Source organism: Molossus molossus, unplaced genomic scaffold (genome assembly GCF_014108415.1).
Source record: "Molossus molossus isolate mMolMol1 unplaced genomic scaffold, mMolMol1.p scaffold_m16_p_18, whole genome shotgun sequence".
NCBI classification, from domain to species: Eukaryota; Metazoa; Chordata; class Mammalia; order Chiroptera; family Molossidae; genus Molossus; species Molossus molossus.
The window spans coordinates 52,006,811-52,023,534 of NW_023425353.1; the positions used below are offsets into that span (position 1 = coordinate 52,006,811).

Genomic DNA, 16,724 nt, shown 5'->3' on the forward strand with positions numbered 1-16,724 from the left:
ACACCACCCAAGAGGAACTTAACGTCCAGACGCTTTTGAATTTAAAAGGCGAATGTTACTGCTTTGACCTCTGTTGCTTCTCTAAGCTCACCTCCACCCCCACCGCCCTGCTCACAGCAATAATGACCATCTATCAAGCTCTTCGATAATTACAGTCTACGGTTCAGCATCATGACAGATTTGGTTGGATCAAACTAAATCTACCCAGAAAGAAAATGTCATTTTCTATTTTCATAATAGACTTCTGACGAAATCTCTAATATTACCATCCTTCTTTATGAAAATCTATATTGCCAAGGACGAACTGCTAAGCCAAAGCCAATCAACACGTATGCCAGTGTGATTCACCTGGATTCTCGTTTAACCAGTTCAGACTTCAGAAGAGACATTTGCTTCATTGCACACTGTTTTTATACAAAGAAATGATCAAGAGTTTACATTTTAGATTGTGATCCAATCTTCTAATCTCTTAAAAAATATGGATACAATGACCATATAGTCCAGATCTGCCAGAGTCAACCTGATTTCAAATGTTTTTCAGTTGTCATGCTTGGGTCCTGGTCTGTGGTTCACATCTGTGTCCAAGAATACATTTTTATTTTTTTCATTTAAGATAACAAAATATAGCCTTGGCCGGTTTGGCTCAGCGGTTAGGGCGTCGGCCTGCGGTTCCGAGAGACTCGGGTTCGGTTCCCACTAAGGGCATGTACCTCGGTTACAGTTTGTCTCCGGCCCTGGTTGGGTCGTGTGGGTGGCAACCACTCGAAGTGTCCCTTTCAGGGCAATGTTTCTCTCTCTCTCTCTCTCTCTCCCCCTCCCACTCTATCTGAACAAAAAATGAAAAAAAAGTCCTCGGTTGAGGATTTAAAAAAAAAAAAAGATAACAAAATATAGATTCCCCTGATCTGAAAATATGCTATCTCACACTTTTTTGGAATGGATTTGATTCAGATGACCTGACTCCTTCCCATTCCTCCCTCCCAATTCTGCTTTTCCCTCTAATTCCCTCTAATTAATCAATTTCTATTACATCTCATTTCTATTACTTAACAAACATTATTATAATAGCTGGTTGTTTTGTCCATGTGGACATTCGTATGCATCTATTTCCTTCCTAGACTGTGAACTCTCTGAAAACAGAAACTCATGTTTCTCATGGCATTTGCTTGTGTATCCATATGCCTAATGCATAGGCTGGCAAATGATCTATGTTTAATAACCATGGGTTTTTAATTTAAAATAATAATAAATATGGATTTGCCTATAGGTAGGTACAGAAGTGGGATTTCTGGAGAACAGAGAAAGTCGGGTCTATGCAAGATGGCTCACCCAGGCAACATGAGTCGCTTCGTGGGGATGGAGAAAGAAGGGAATCATGCTAATAGGGGAGATGAAAAGGAGCCAATGACAAATGTTGCCTTCATCCAATTTTGCTAGAGCTCATCTTATCCATAGCAATCACAGAAAGCTAAGTTTAACAGCTAGAAATGAAGTCAAGTGCCGAGGGCAGACTTAGTGGAATTAGAAATAAAATAAAGCCTGAGGTTGAAGAATGAAGAATAAATGCTCTACTGCTACACTCTAAGAACATCCTCAAAAAAAAAAAAAAAAAAAATTAAGTCCCATTAATTTAAAGAACAGGAAATATGGTTCAAGAGAGAAATTGTGTCTTCCTCTTCTCTATAGAAAACTAATTGCTTGACACTCCTGTTGGATAGCAATGTAAGATGTGATCATGGTATACAGTTATTTTCATGGTATACAGTGTTTTCCTGGGGCTTACACCAGGGAATTGCAGCCTTTAAATGGAATACTTAACAAATTAAATCAGGCAACATTTCAAGGGTACTCAAATAGACTCATTTTATTTTTATTTTTATCCCTTATTTAGTGGGGATGCAGAGGAAGGGGAAATTCTCTTCAAGCAATGTGAGAGAGAGCTTGGAGCTGGGCCTTCAAACCCTAGTCACTTCCTATAGCACCCACATCCATGGATTGAATTCATCTTCTACCACGCAGACAAAATTCACTCCCCAAAGTCAAATTTTTCCACAGTTCAAAAGAGGTCTACAGTGTGCATATTTCTTGACTTATTTAAGAAGTCGGGATGCTTCTTCCCCAAAGTTCTGATTTTTGATCTGTGATTTTTATTTTTGCCTTGGTTTACAAAAGATAGTACATCCTTTCTTGGCATTCTGCACCCCCAACTTAGTCACCAGAAGCAGATGGCTCTGAACATGTGATCAAACTTATTTTTTTAATGATTTTTTTTACAAAGTCAATATATCAACACATAAAAGCAGGCAGCCTAGTAGTCTAAAATAATAAGCACTGCAAAAACCTCCTATGTATAAAGCCAAAACTTTGTTCTTGTGCATACCCTCCACCTCTAAAGGCTCAGATGCTCCGTGCAGGCTGTACAAGTCCTCCTTGCTTTGTTCACACTGTTCATTAACTGAGAGCATAACTATTTCTGATTCTGCCCTCATCAACAACTGGCACTTTACACTGGCCATTTGATGTGCACAGATTACAGATTGGGACTTTGCGACTCAACGTGTAGCCCCCACTATGTTCTCTTTTCCTCTAAATACTATCAGCTACTTCACTCATGGTTTTCCCAGTTCTTCCTGATGCTGTCACTTACTTAGCTTAATTAAGTCCTTTGTTGATATAAATAAGGTTTGGGTTTAACTGAGCTCAGCGAAAGGAAAAGTGTGTTTGTTAAAGATCTTTTGTTGCAAACAAGAGAAATACAATGAGATGATGAGCTCAAGCTCTCAAAGGAGGGGGCTCCGTTGTGCGAAGTGCAGTCTCAAAGGCCTGGAGGACATCTAAGTAGCAAGCTCTGCGTGGCCTCAGAGAGAAAGGGTCCAGGGATTACAAAAGCAGGAAGACTGGTTCAGCAAAGGCATCTTCTACATTCTCTCTCCACAAACCTGCTTCTCCTTCTCAGGACCTGCAGCTTCAGCCAAGAGACAGGTCCCCCTTCAGGCTCAGCTCCAAATGCCCAGGAGATTGGCAAATGTAGAGCTGATATCTAGAATAACTGTGTGGCCAGAATATGGTGGCTGAAGAACCAAGGAATCATTCCTGGGAAAATGGGGAATCACAGTCTCATTGGCTGATCAAACATCTTCAAAACAGTCCACCAAAGAATATCATTAAAAACAAAACAAAACAAAAAAAACCACCAAAATATCTAAACACTCTCTGATCCAAAAGAAGGTGTTCAGTAGCAAATCTGGCAATTGGGAGGAAAACCAAGGAGTGCTTTACGCCAGCGTTTCTCTGAAAGAAATGCCCCCCTTCCCTGCTTGTCAGAGGGAAAATAATGGGGAATTGGACAGCTTTCTAGTTCCTCTTGAACCTCATTTTAATAATGTAAATTACTTGCCATTTAGTTCGAAATGGTATCATTTTCCACAGTGTCAAATAAATCCCTATTTTAATAGAAGTACCAAATCCACTTACAGCCTAACAGATATGACTTATGAAAGTATGTTGCTGGATTTTTGTTTCCTTCCAATTTTAAAGAATGGAAGCATGATGAGTAGATCTCAGTTTGCAAATGTACTAAAGATAATATTTTTGAGATTATTTCCCTTCAGTAGTTCATTTCTTTTCCTTGACCTTTTCTCTCCAGGCAGTTAGGCGGTTCTAAGCTCATTGCCTCAGAGAAAGGAGCAGCCCTGATGGAAAGCTGAAGCAATGAAGTATGTCTGGCTTGGGCTTCAAAACTCCTAGACCCTGATTTGAGGGATGAGAGGACAGATGGGGCCCATCTTCAACACCGACAGAAACATTTCATTGAAAATAAGGGAGGGTGTGGGAGAGGTTGTTGAATAAACTAAGGTTCCTCTCAGAGATGGAGAAATCTTTTCGGCTGAGTGAAAGGGAGAAATCTAGGGGACAAAGTAGATATTTCGAAAACAGAAAGCTCTCAAGCTTGTGGTGTAGTACCCTTTTTTCGGTGAGAGCCCTCATTAGGCAGCAAAACTTAAGACAGATTTGTAGGACCAGGAGATGTTACCTGATCTCTGCTGCCTATGTGAGTGGAACTGCCTAGAGTTTCAGCAAACTTGCACAGTAATCTTCAGTGATCCTACCACAGGCAGAGAAGTAGGTAGAGTCATATGCAGCTAGACGGGCAGAACTTCGGTCATCCCTGGCCTTAGAGAGAGCCAACCATAGCACAGAAGCAGCAGAATGATTCTCATGCTCCAAAACATAGTGCGTAAGTCGTAATCCAAGGCACAGAAGTGATGTCTCAGTGGTCATTTCTATGGATTGAGTTCTGAGTCAGAAGAATGATGAACATTTCAGTGTATGTCTGTGCAGAAAGACAACTCAAAGACCAGATGCTCTCCAGATGTGTTTTGATCAAACATAATCTCCCAGATTTTAGATGCAATCTGGAAAAGATTGAAGACAGATAAATTTGAATTAGTAAAGTCAAGTTTCAGCCACTGAACTGAATGGGGGTTCAAAGTAGAGCTAAATTGCATTATAGAAAATAAAGTTTTATTTCATGCATACTCTAAGTTCTGAACTGAGATATACATTCACTAAATAAATACAGAGAAAAACAATAAGTCTCAAGAAGCAATTTTAGTAGACCTCCTAGAAGGTCATTCAATGTCATTCAGGATTATGGTAGATTTTCTTATTTTTCAACAAGTATTCATTTTTCTCTTCCTCATCTCTGTGAAACTCCTCTGGCCCACTGATGTTGGGCATGAATAATGGAATGTTGGTAGACATGCTGCAAGTAGATGCAGAGACATTTAAAAATATTCTTGCACAGTTTGACTTGATCTCTTGCACTTTGCTCTTCACCATAAAAAGAACATGCGCTAAATAGCACTTGTCCCAGACTGAAGAGACACATGGAGCAGACCAGAATCCAAACCCAAAGCAGAGTCGTCCCTGCTGACCTCTAACCCGTGAATGAGAAATAAATATTTGTTGTGGTAAGCCACTGAGATCTTTGGATCGCATGTTATGCAGCTTATTGTAGATATAGCTGGCTAATACACATGAAGAACTATAGCCATAGGCGATCAGCTGCTCAGATGATGCAACCAAATCTTAAGTGCTTATGTGCTCAGAAATGGATGTCCACTGATTCTTTCTCTAACATTTTGCCATTATGGCTACCAAAGTGAGTATTAAAGCTTTACTCTATCCAGAGTTTCTCCCCCTTCTTCAGGGAAATTGACCTTCTTTCTCTTGAAGGTCTGTTCTTTCTTTCATGCAAACCCTGAAGTTCTACTAAAGACTGACAACCATAGTACCATTCATCCTATACACACTGATTTGTCCAGAGATGGTTATATGACCTAAGTAGGACCAATCAGAGCCTTTCCCCAGGATGTTTTAGTGTTGAAGGTACAGGTGGCCATGTCCCCTCTCCCTGCATTGACTATGCCTGTTGACAATAAGAGAGAATGAAGCAAACACTCAGAGGGAAATAAGCATACAAGATAAAAACAATAATTCTGGGTTGGTTCAATTCTTGCTTCTCGTGCTTCCTAATCGCATACCCAATCTTCCTGGCTGTGTTAGTCAATAAATTTCCTTTTTGCCTGAGCAAGTTCAAGTTGGGTTTTTGTCCCTTAAAACCAAGAATCCTGACAAGTCATTTTCTACCTTTGTTTCTACTGCTATGGCCGTATTGTCAACTGACACTCTCTTCCTCTTTCCATCACAGCTTCCATACTTAGAGCCCTCTCTAATGACCTCTCTGTTTCCACGTTGCCCTCGTCTTACAGTATGTCTGTTTGTGTCTCATACTCCAACATCTTCAGAGAAGCCAGCCATAAACTAGGATAGATCCAGGCCACCTCTAAGACAGCTGACCTTTGACCATCTCTTAACCTGGAGCCTATCACTTCTCTAATCAGGTGTAGCCCGGATGGTAGGGGGTACTGGTACAAAACATGATGTCTCAAGTAAAGGCCTCTGTAGAGAGGGATTGTGGGCATGACAGGCACTTTGAGGCTAATGAAAAAAGAACAATATGGCCAGTGCCTTTCTTGGCCTGTCTTCTTGTTTTTGCTCTGTTGATCCACATTAATGCTCTCTGTCTGTTGTGCAGACAATGGTGGGCTAACTGGAAATGAACGCAGAAACAACTTTCTATTTAGAAGGTAATGTGGAATGGAGAAATGTGGGGGAAAATAATTAGTTGCAGGTTCTAATGATACAACTAACTAAGAAGTGAAGCTTCTTTTTAGCTTCCAACTTTCCTGATACCATTGACCTCTTTCTGACGTAATCAAATTCTCCATCTGATAGTTCTTACTTCTAACATTTTTTCCCAAATAAAAGGTTAGAGAGCAGATCTTTTATTCACTTATCAACAACTGTTAATTAATTTAGTATTGAAGCACAATTCACTGTGTTTCTTTATTTTCAAATTTGTTAGTGATTATTTAACTAATCATTATCTTTTTTTCGCCAACTCGTTATACTGAAAAATGCAAAACACAGAAAAGTTGCAAGAATCATCAAATGGACACCTAGGTTCACCTTCCTTTAGGTTCACCAATTAACTTTTATTGATTGGAATATTGCTTACACTGTATTAGTAAATGGGGTCATAATAATGAAAAAAGACAAAGCAAATGCCCCAGAGGAACTGAAGAGCTAGTCCAGCTTCCAAATAGCAAAAGCAGGTCTGGTGGCAGACTGTATCAACGATCTTTGATTCCGTTGGTCGGTGGTAGAGCCCAGGGAACTGAAGCGATAATGAACCCAGCAGGTGACTCTGCTAAGCCAGGTCTGAGGTTGCTGGTCCAGCAGAAGAAGGAGAGAACAAAGAACAAGGAGCTATGTGAGACGCTGAATTAAAGATATGGAAATGCTCTGTGAAAACAGGATGTAGCAAGACTGGAAGGTTCAAGTGGGGCTAATTGAATTTCTCAAATGGAGCTGGATATAAGGGTGTGACAGCCATCCTCAACTCTGGGACTAGAAACCTCCATTTAACCACTCTCATAACCTCCTCCTGTGGTGAGTGGAATAATGGGTGTGTATTGGCCACTTAAATTCTCATAGCTGTTGGTAATTTCTAGACAATTAATCAAGAGACTTTCTCACTTGTAGAAAGGGGTTAATGTTTCCTTATTCATTTCACAGGGTTGTGGTATGCATCAAAGACAAGAAAGCTTATGAATGTTTTTTGTTGTCTGGCAAGTGATTTATACACATAGAATAATTATCATCACTCAGTCAGTGGGTCCATTTTCACACTCACACCATCCACATATGTCTGGGTGCTACTTCCCCACGCAGCTTTGTCACAGGATGTGTGAAAAAGCACAGAGTACATGCAAGGTTTTGATTAACCTCACTTTCTTTGGACGGAGCTGACAACTAATAGTCGTGCAATAAACTTTTATTGACTAATTAATTGATAGGCTTTTTCCAATTACATTAATCTCCCCTAGAGATGAAATGGAGTTGACATATTTCTGGTCTTACACCATTTCCCCCACTCAATATAGGATCTCACAGTAACAAGGAGGTATTGATTCTTTCTCAAAGAAGATATAAAACTGCCCTGAGTGACACAAGCTGAGGAGAATTGCCTGAGATGTCCTTATTTCATATGTAGGTGGCCGGGGCTCCTTGTACACCACTGATCTGCGGATGGGATTATCTGTTTCCCGGTTCTTCAAATCCCTCAGTGTGGCTAGAATAATTAGATTTGGTCTGATTATTTTCTTGAGCTGGGCAAGCTCTTCCTGGTGACAGCTGCTGCTACTGTATCTTGCCCCACAGTGTTTTAGAGTAAACCTGTCATTAAAAAGCCTGCGTGGAATCTCTAACTGGTTTACTTGACTTTGTTTCTTGTTAAGTATCCTCAGAAGGGGCACACACATTGGAAGCCCGCTGTGTGTAATTAAGAGATAATTGTAGTTGTCTGGGCATTTTGTGCTGCTATACCATTAGCTTATTTGCAAGTAATGCCTAAATGTGGTTAAGATGACGATTTCTAAAATGAATAAAGAATACATTTTGAAGGATGAAATGTGTGATAATTTGAAAGAGCACTTCACCTTGTTTTGCTAAGATGCGCTACATTTTAGCCTGATTTGGTTTTTTTAAGCCTGGTGTTTTTAAATTAAGCTTGAAGTCTTTAAATTAAGCTGACTTGTTTTGGTATCCAGGAGCAATCATCACATATTTTGTCCTACTGTGTACAGCCTTGAAGATTCTATTTATACCATAACTTTCCTTCTTCATAGATGTGTAATGCAACCTTTGGACAAGTGAATATGATTAAATGCATTCTAGGACAGTGAATAATGATTCTCAATGAATTTTGGAGCAAGCCTATTCAATTTCATTAACATTAGTTACATGAAGAAATTGTCTGGTATTATCCTGGGTGTGACTTTTCTCTATTGTACTGTATGATGAATGCTAGTGAGTTATTTATGGGAAAGAAATTAATAAAACAATATACTGAAAACATTCATCTCACTGAATAGTGTATGGATAAGTCAAAGAATAAAAGTCAAAATTTGGAGAGTTGCTTAAAGTTAAATAATGCACACAATTCCTTTTTCATTATTGTTTTCTCCACTGAATTTTCTGCCATTTATCTTTGGACTGGGCCTTTCCTAATAAGGTATATAAAGGTCTTAAAGGGACCACAATTCTGCCACTCTGAAGCAACTCTTTGGGATATTGATTTTAAGCTGTTTATTAAGAACCAAAAGATTCAGAAAGAACCTTCGACTCTTTTCCCATTTCCTGCCCAAAAGAGTCAGACAGAGAAACCTGCTTCAGGAAGATCATAGGATTTTCACCTTAGCCTAATTTGAACTAAGTATATTAAACAAGTATGTTAAATAAGAATGTTGAACTAAGTATAGCTAGATTCATTGTGGCCCACTGTTTCAGAGTCACCAAGCAAGGATTTCCCTGACTTTGTGTTCAGCTCTCCTTCAACTACCGGAAAATCACCCATTCTCATGTCTAATAACCCCATTCCCCACCTTTTCTCCTTTGTCCAAAATGTCTTGTATATTCAGTGTTGCCTCACTGTCTTGAGAATCTTCATGGATTTATTATGTCTATGTGAATTTCCTGTGCACATGTATTAAACTTTGATTTTTCTCCTATTAGTCTCTGTTAAGTTGGTTATTAGCCCAGCCAGAAGAACTTAGAAGGTGGAAGGGAAAGTATTAATATATTTTTAGCCCCTACAGTCTCTAGCCAGTTCTAAATGGTAAGTCTGAGCTGTACATGCAAATACGTACCCCCATTGTGCATTTGGTGAAATTGTGTTGTCTAATGGGCCCATGCACATTTGTTAGAATCATTTCACTTGGGCTCTTCTTTTGTTTTGTTTTAATTGAATTTACTGCCACTTAGACTCTTGACATTGTTGTGTTGGTGGTGACGACAACAGCACCAGGTGTTAGATCAGTAAGAGTCAGACCGGACCTTGGTTCAGCAACCTCCGGTCTTGAGTTATGGCTAAGAAAGAACTCAGAGCCAAGACTCAAACTACAAGAGAAAGTTTATTTAGAAATTCACACAGGTAGAAGTGGTCCATAGAAGAAATGGGCTTAGGAAATAGGTACAGAGGCAAAAGAAGGGAACTCAGAGCTTAGAGTAGAGAAGAGTAAAGGTAATGTGCCTTGTGGGGAAGAAATGGGGGGCGAGGAAGGCTCCCCAAATGGAGAGCAGCTATGTCCTCTGTCCTAAGGGCCTTTAAAGGATGGGTAGTTTAGTGGAGATCTCAGAGGAGGATGTCAATAGAACGTTCATCCAGGTATGTCCTTTCAGGATTGTGGTCTCCACTGATTGGTTGAAGCCAGGGCAGGGGGTCACTTAGTCAAGTCAATGCAGCAGGTCCAGCCATGCTGTCCAGTTGTTGCTTGTCTGATTTTGCTGCTTTTCGGGGCCTGGAGCTGAAACACAACTGAGCCCTTGATGTATTTGATGCAGGTCAGAGCTTCATTGTCCTGGGAGCTTAATGCTTAAGGGCTGTTCTCCAGTTCCCTTGTTTGTTCTCCCTCTCAAGGTGAGGAAAGGTCAGGGGAGGGTCCAGACCAGTGATATGAAAGGTCAGGGAAGTCTAAACTGTATGACCATCAAGATGCTAGTGGAGGAAAGGCTACCCTGGGGGTTAAGGTCCTTGTTTTCCAGTTTTGCCAGTCGCTAGGCATCTGGGGCTTTCCACCACGGTGACCTTCTTTACCTGGCCTATTTATCCGTACGCTGCTCACGTCTGTCCAACTGTCTGCCACAAGTGGAGAAATGTGAAAATTGACAAGATACCCGAGCAGAAATTCAGTTTGCATTGAACACAATTGTATAAACTTATCATCCCTTAACAGTGCTCATCTGAGTAAGATATTGTATATTTTTTAGGTTTTAGAGATGACTAAAAGAAAGTTAGAACTTATCTTTTTTAAAAAGGCAGAACTTTATTTGCTCTTTTGCAGTAACTGTACCCCTTCACTATGATAATGGCTACCATCAATAGCATAATCTTAAAATTGTCATTATTATCAAATATTTATCAAGTCCTCCTTCATTGCAAGCATAGGTTGTAAAGATTTATAGAGTTGATTAGAACAGCCACTGTTCTCAATAGTTTATAATCTAAAGACAGGCAATTCAGAAGAATATAAAAGATACTATTTTCTTGAAGCATAAAAAAAGCATAATCTATCATTCTGTATTTTTTTGTTGCTATTGTTAATCCTCACCTGAAGATATTTTTCCATTGATTTTCAGATAAAGAGGAAGAGAGGGAGGGAGAAAGAAATATCAATGTGAAAGAGACACATCAATTGGCTGCCTCCTGCACAGCCAGGGATCAAACCTGCAACCCAGGTACATGCCCTTGGCCAGGAATCAAACCCAAAACCCTTAGATTCATGGGCTGATGCTCTAACCACTTAGCAACCAGCCAGGACTATCATTCTGTATTTCTTATCTCTCATTGTTCTTCCAGAGTCTCCTGTTCTAAATGAGTTCTCCCAAAAGTCAGATCCTAGGAAAAGAATTTGGGTGCAAACAGTTTATTTGGGAAGTGACTACAGACAGCAGAGTGAGAGACAAGCCTATAAAAGGTGGCTTCATTAGCATCTTACTGCTGTGGGCAACAGGGCTCACTCCTGCTGGGGACCCACTGAGCACCTGCAGAGAATACATCTCAGAATTGTCTCTTCTCGCAAACCGATGAGGAAATGTGGATATTTATCCTTTGACTCTTGTCTCTATACGGTTGAGAGTTGCTATTGGGGCATTAAATCCCAGGCCCTGTGGGCTCTCTCCTCACGCATACCCAGCACAGTCCCAGGGACAGGGAGAAGCAGAAGGGAGGAAGCTTTTTGTCAGAATAGGAATTCTCCACTGAATGGGCAGGTGACCTCCATGGGGGGGCCAAGCGGAGGTGGCGGGGGTATTTATAACATCTGTTACATCCCCTTTTTCCATTTGGGTAAAAAGTTAGCCCTTTTCTTGGCCCAAAGCCATCATGTAGTATTCAAACATTTTTTTCAAACCATACCTAATATTCAAACATTTTTTATCACTATTTTAAAGCACCATATACTACCTTTGTACTAAAAATTACATGCAGAGTGTTTAATTTAGTCTTGAATAACCTATCCTGATTTTGAATAGCCTATAAATTAGCACCCATATCTGAATCATTTTTTATCACAAGTGTGGTACACTGGTATTTTCTTTCTTGTCATTTTTTTCTTATAGGACAATGTGTACCTAAGAAAAGAAATTATCCATCTTATATAAGAAGACAATTATCTCAAAAGAATCAAAGAGAAACTATGCTAACCAAAATAGCAGACACATCGGTGTCACTAAGCGATTGCATATTGTATTTCTGAGGTTATATCCATGCCAAACAGGTTCAATCAAATTCAATTTTAAAAGACTGAGTTCAATAAAATCTATTTTCAGAGGTTGTCTTCATGACAGGGAACAGCCAGTTTGAAGGTTTCTCCCAATTTCTTAAAAGGTTGTGTGGGTGACCTAAAGATTATAATGCATTTTAAATAAGCAGAGGCAAGTCAAGAGTGGGGCAAAACCGGCCAACAGGGGGCATCATCACGCCCTTCTGGGAACAAGGCAGAGCAAACGTGCAGAAAGGAAGTAAGTACAAGCAAACCAACATACTGGTCTTTTACAGGCACTTACAAGGAAGGACTATTTTCCATTAGAGTCAGAGGATTTGCAAGAGGCAGGAAGGAAAATGGGCAAATCAGGACAATGCTGTTTTATCACTTAGGGTTCCGGCAAGAAACACTGAAACTAATGGATTTGAGGAGAATTTAAGAAATGGTTGGACTATTTACAAGTGTGGGCAGGACTAGGGAAACCAAAATAGATAGTGTAATATTCAGGGCTAGCAACAGCAGGGAGGAGGTCAGAGCCTAAAGGGCAGGGAGTAGAAGTTGCCAGCTATCAGAGAGAGAACTATGAGGACAGGGCCACCTGGCAGGAGATGAGGCCATGTGTTGGCACTGGTGGACCCACCAAGAGGATGCCAGGGCAATAAATATCCCAACCTTACCTGCCTGTCCTCGCCATTGAACAACCCCAGCCAGCAGGCAGAGGGTGGGGACAATGTGGGTGTCACCCATCCAGGTCAGCCACCAGGAGCAGAGGGCATGGTAGACAGAGAGTCTGAGAGCAAAAGAAACCATTATATCAAAGGACCTTACTTAATTCATATGTGAGCGAGCAATTTAGCCAAGAGAGATCTCTATCCCCTGCTCTTTCTGAATTGTCCTGCCACTGACCAGAGAAAAAGCAAGTAGAAGTTCACCATCTCATTAGGCAGTAAGGTGTCCCCTAATATCAGGTGTGAGAAAAAGGATACTCCGTCACTACAATGGGAGAGAGTCTAAAATGTCAGGATCCCATTTATAATCCTAAAGAGGATGTGTAGCTCCCTGAGTTCCATTAATTTGTGACAGACTCAGAGAGACGAGTCCCCATCATCATAAATCAGCAGCATCCCCCTGCATACCTGGACATGTGTAGAATTTGACCTTGGGCTTCAGAAGTTTTAGGAGTCCCCATGGTGCTCCCAGGCATAATTGCATCAGGCTGGTAGCAACTGCTTATTATGCCCTGGGGGAAATGAATGATGTTCTGTAACATGGCTCTGCCTCAAGTTAAATTTTTTAAAAAAAATTTTTAATACATGTAAGTGAAAGACACCCAGAGTCCTCCCATTTCTGGAACTTAGTACTCATGGCTACCTCAGCACCCAGTTGTGGGAGGATGGACAGTAGTTGACCCAGATGGTTTCTTCCGCATCTTTGATGGTTTGTAGCAACTTTGCTTACGTGCCCTAAGAAACTCTGTGATGTTTGTGCTTGGAGGCAGCAGGTACTGCTAAGCCTCAGAGAGCCGGGGAAACTTGGACTGTGAAGGCAATTTCCCTTGCTGGAGAGGAACTCTCTGCGAGATAAGAAATTGAGCACTTTCTCCTCTGCCATATGGTGCTGCCGCATAATTTAAATCCAAACAGCCAAATTCCATAGCCTGAGAACTGCAGTCGGTAACACTCCTAATCACTTTATTGATATAAGTAGGTACAGAGAAGCATAATAATTTAAGTGAAAACCATGTTTTTAGAATCTGATAGGAAAACCTCCAAACCTAATTTTTTTTTTTTTTTTTAATCTTCTGATTCAAAGGAAAGGCCCAGAAGAAAGATGCCAAGGGAACAGCTAGACAAATGGATACTAACTAACAAAGTTACTTTTTGAAAAAGCTGTCTGCTGACCAACTGTTTGGAACCCTTTAATATGAGACCTTTTATAGCAGGATCCTTAGAACAACAGAAAGAAATGCATTAAGCTCTAATTCCCACACATACTGTTAATGTTAATAAAAGTCATAATTGAGAAAAAGGAGGTGGGTATGCAGCCAAGCTATTTGACAGTTTTTACCGAATAGCAAAAGAATTCTAAGAAGCATTTTGCTTAAAGATAAATATACCTAGAATAGGTAAGGTGGAGAATTCCAGCTTATGAGTTTTAGTAGAGATTTATAAGCCAACATATTTTTACACTTTTAATCTAATCCAAGAAGGCAAGTTTTAAGGAACACAGCAGTTCCCTCCTCTTTGAGCTGAAAGCAAATGGAGTGTGGAGATGCATAATTTGGCCCTTAGGAGATTTAAGGGGAAACTCAGCTGCCATTCTGAGCAACTGTGAGAGAAATGGAGATCCTGAGAGAAAAAAGGGAAAAGACGACCTTATATGCTCTTCGGGAAAATCCTCCCTTCTGTATCAACAAAATTCTATTAAGTTGAAAAAAAAAAAAAAAAGAATAAGAGGAAGGGAGGGAGGGAGGAAGGAAGGAAGGAAGGAAGGAAGGAAGGAAGGGAGGGAGGGAGGGAGGGAGGGAGGGAGGAAAATGTTACCTTCAGGAGCAGGGTAGTTTGGCTTCAGTGGTGCAAAGACATCACTGGGGGAAGACTGGTTGATTTTCATCTTCCAACACTGCTCCTTCTGGACAGGCTTTACTCTCAGCCAGGCTCCCCTTTTGTGGAGATACAGCAGAGAAAGCTCGCTGTCCTGTCACAGTTGTTTTCGCCTTACTCCTTCATATGAAACCTCTGACTTACTGCTGGGCACATAGCTTCCTGCGATAAAGTGTATTTCCACGCCTCTGTTGCAGGTAAGCAGAGCAGTGTGACTAAGTTCCGGACAATGGGATACACTGTAGAAGTGTCCTGAGCAATTTCCAGAAAGTGTCCTCGAAGGATCCCTCTTCACCCCTTCCTCCTCCCTACAGCCTGGGAGCTCAAGCGGCCACCTGGACCAGCGGGTAGAGCCGTGTTATCAAGGATTATGGAGCACGAGAGAAAGAAACGACTCTCGAGTGACCTTGGAGCAACCACACAGCCCTGAATTGCTTACCTCCAGACTTCTATTCACGTAAGGAAAAAATACATTTCAACCCTGTTTAAACTATTGTAAATGTGGGTTTTCTGTTTCATAACAAAAACCAATATTGGATTAATTAATACATGTAGCGGAATGCTTACTACATTTCCAGGCTTAAATCCCATGAGGTAAAGCCCCTCAGTATCCCATGCCGACCTCCTCGATAGTCTTAGACTTTCATTTGAACATCTCAGCAGTTCTGATTGGATCACGGGCCAATTGTTGACCTGGAGCCTGGAGCCCCACCAGGTTTAACAGACACGCCCACTGCTGGAGCTGAGGATGGAGTTGTCTCCATCCAAACTGCACAAACTACGAGTCAGGGAGGTTTCCCAGAAAGAAAGAACAAATGTTCATCATGCTTCCCAAGCCAGATCACCCCCCCCCGCCCCCCCGGCAATTTTATTATTATCAAAGATGCGATCATTCTTCTAGGCTCATAACATTTTATATATAATCTATTACTTCGTGATATGGTCTCTTGTGCTTGATATGGTGGGCTCTTCTCCAACGTCTCTCAGGAAATAAAAACAAAAAGACAGATACAAGAGACATTACTATTCGGTAGTGTCATGTTTGGGAGGAGGGTAGTAACTCTTATAACCACAATGGTTAAAAGTAAACAAAGCAACAAAATAACTGATCAGTATTCTTCAAGAGTGTCAAGGTTATGAAGGACAGAAGACTGAGAAACTGTCACAGATTAGAGGACACTAAGGAGATCTGACAACTGTAGACAACAGAGCCTCCAGTGGCCGTCAGGATCGTAGCCCCTGGGGGTTATAGCCTTGTGTCACCCCTTCTCCTCGACTTGTTTCTAATCAATAAAATCTGGCAAAAGCAATGGGATGTCATTCTGTGATTATGTTACATTATACAGACTCCACATTGCTGGTAGGCTCACTTAAGAGATCTCTCTTTCTACCTGCGTTCGAAGAAGTTAGCAGCCATTCTGGGGGCCCACTGGGCAGGGAGCTGGGGGCAGCTCAGCGGTCGTAGCCTGCAAGAAGTCAGGGCCCTCAGTCTGACATAGGCATACCACACTGTATTGTGCTTTGCTCTATTGCACTTCACAGATGTTGATTTTTTTTTTACAAATTGAAGGCAAGACCCTCCGTCAGCAGGAAGAGGACAACTTGCTTTTGTTGAGGTGGTCTGGAGTCAAACCCACAATGTCTCTGAGGTACACCCACAGTCTCAAGGGGATGAATTCTGCCAACACACGAGTGAGCTTGGAAGCGGCTTCTGCACCGTCTGGCCTCCAAGTGAGACCAGCCCAGGGGACGCCTTGATTCCAGCCTTGTGAGACCCTAAGCAGAGGAGCCAGTGAAGCTGTGCCCAAACTCCTACCCCACAGAAACTACGAGATAATTAATGCGTTGTTTCATAAGCTGCTAAGCTTGTGGCAATGTATTATGCAGTAACAGAGACTTGTCTTCATCAGCTTGAGCAGCTATAACCAAATACCATAAACAGGGCAGCTTACGAACAGAAAGGTATTTCTCACAGTGCTGGGAGCCAGCAGTCCGAGGTCCTGGTGGCCGCATGGTCAGCTTCTGGTGGAGCCCTCGGGCAGGCTGCAGAAGGCTGACTTCTGGTTGTTTCCTCATGTGGTGGAAAGAGAGCAAGCCAGCTCTTTGGCCTCTTTTATAACCCTCTTCATAAGGACTCCGCCCTCTTAATCTAATCACCTCCCAAAGGCCGCACTTCCAAATACCATCACGTTGGGGATTATGTTTCAACATATGAATCTGAGGAGTATAC

The 16,724-nt window shown here is 41.3% G+C and overlaps 1 long non-coding RNA gene across 1 annotated transcript; it reads right to left on the reverse strand.

Moving 5' to 3' along the window:
- Positions 1-12,576: 12,576 nt before the first annotated feature.
- LOC118633505 lies at positions 12,577-16,567 on the reverse strand. The gene is made up of 4 exons (XR_004960188.1): positions 16,468-16,567; positions 14,435-14,656; positions 13,028-13,131; positions 12,577-12,681 (listed from the first exon to the last, which is right to left on the reverse strand). It is a non-coding gene; the product is annotated as an uncharacterized LOC118633505 (long non-coding RNA).
- Between the last annotated feature and the right edge of the window lie 157 nt (positions 16,568-16,724).